Raw genomic sequence first — 1640 nt, 5'->3', positions numbered from 1 at the left:
GTCATATATGACTAGATTATCCGAAGTGAGAGTATTAAGGAGTCTGAAAATGAGAATGTATGCTTGCGGCCTTGGATGGCTCCTAGGAGCCAAGGGGCGATCAACCGGTTGGAGGCAAGATATTCAGGTCCTACTCTAAAATTACCGTAGCAACGAATGTAAGCACAACAGAAAATACTTCATAGAAAATAGAACAACGGTGAATAGGGGACTTCAGTCCGTGAATTCCGTCCATATTTGTAGGCTAGCACTAGTGAATAGTTTAAATAAAGCAGAAAAGCTATATCAGCAAAATTCAGAGATCACGGTTGCACTGTGTACGATGTTTGAGCGTATGAGACGTTGTGCCTTGGTTAGCTTCCTCACTACTGCAATGGAAACTATGTAGATGTTTTTACAAAAACATAAAAACTGAGGTTTCACCGAGATTTGAACTCGGATCGCTGGATTCAAAGTCCAGAGTGCTAACCATTACACCATGAAACCACTAGATGAAAACCGTGCGCGAACGTGTGGGACTCTGGCTTTCACTTTCACTTCCGCTCTAAACTTCTTCAAAGTCATATTTGACATGATTACTAAGTATTTTAATTTTTCAATATGTCGTTTCTATGCCAGCAAAAGGGACTAAGGTCCTACCAACTCCGATTGATATACTAAAACTCCAGAGTGCTAACCATCATACCATGAAACATAACTTCTGGACACTAATAATCGAACCCGGATCCTGTGGGTGAGAGTGACCTGTCCTAAGCACTAGATCTTCTTGGAATGCTAGTTCTTCACAAGTCAGCGAAGCCCAACAGGACTAAAGCAGTATAGTCCTACGATTCGTGTCTTTGCGGTGCTATTTATACTAAATGGGCTTCGCGCAGCCAGAGCAACCGGAGCAGACTCAAAGTGGAACAGACTGCGCAGCGTATTTTAAGCACGTTCGCTTTGATTATGCGATCTGGAATACGTCCAGATACTAGGAGCGAGAATGAAAAATTACGACCCTATAATTTCTGCCTGCGGTGTTATAGTAGACGGCTCATGAGTTGTAACTCATTAAACGCTGGCTTCGATGATCCTAACTTCACATAGCTAATTTACCGCATATAAATATCTCAAACCTCAAGACTCCGTTGGTAAGCTATTAAGAAACTCCCGCACAAAATATATCGCTTGAAACAAGTGTACATCGCATACTTTAATACTATTTTTTAGTTTCAAAACAAGCGCATCCTTTGTAGTATATGATGTTCCAAGTCAATACCAACACCACTTAATCAGAACAATCAAAGAATATGAAATATTTAGCCTAACTCAGTTTATTTAATAAAAACACAATATTTAAATGAATTTTGTATTCATTACGTACTAGCGGACTACACTGACTAACGTATTATCGTCGGTGTTTGTTTTATGTCAAAGTGAATAAGGCTCTGAAAAAAAGTGCCTAAATTATAGCAGCTATTATTTTGTGGATTGCGAAGTTCATATGAAGACTTAAATCCTATCGAGGATTTGAACCCACATCGCTGAATTCAGGTTTCAATGTGCTCCACCACCATCGAACTTGCGTCTTTTACCCGCGCGCTCTAGCCACGTAACCATACGGAACTAGCAGACGCTAGCTCAAATGGCCGTTTATAATA

General features: G+C 40.2%; 1 non-coding gene across 1 annotated transcript; it reads right to left on the bottom strand.

The window, feature by feature from the left end:
* Positions 1–414: 414 nt before the first annotated feature.
* On the bottom strand, positions 415–486 carry TRNAQ-UUG (transfer RNA glutamine (anticodon UUG)). The gene has a single exon. It is a non-coding gene; the product is annotated as a tRNA-Gln (tRNA).
* Positions 487–1640: the final 1154 nt, after the last annotated feature.

The sequence above is a fragment of the Varroa destructor genome, unplaced genomic scaffold (genome assembly GCF_002443255.2).
Source record: "Varroa destructor unplaced genomic scaffold, Vdes_3.0 BEIS01000002.1, whole genome shotgun sequence".
Classification (NCBI taxonomy): Eukaryota; Metazoa; Arthropoda; class Arachnida; order Mesostigmata; family Varroidae; genus Varroa; species Varroa destructor.
The sequence above is the reverse complement of the archived record's forward strand: the minus strand, read 5'-3'. Positions and strand labels throughout refer to the sequence as shown.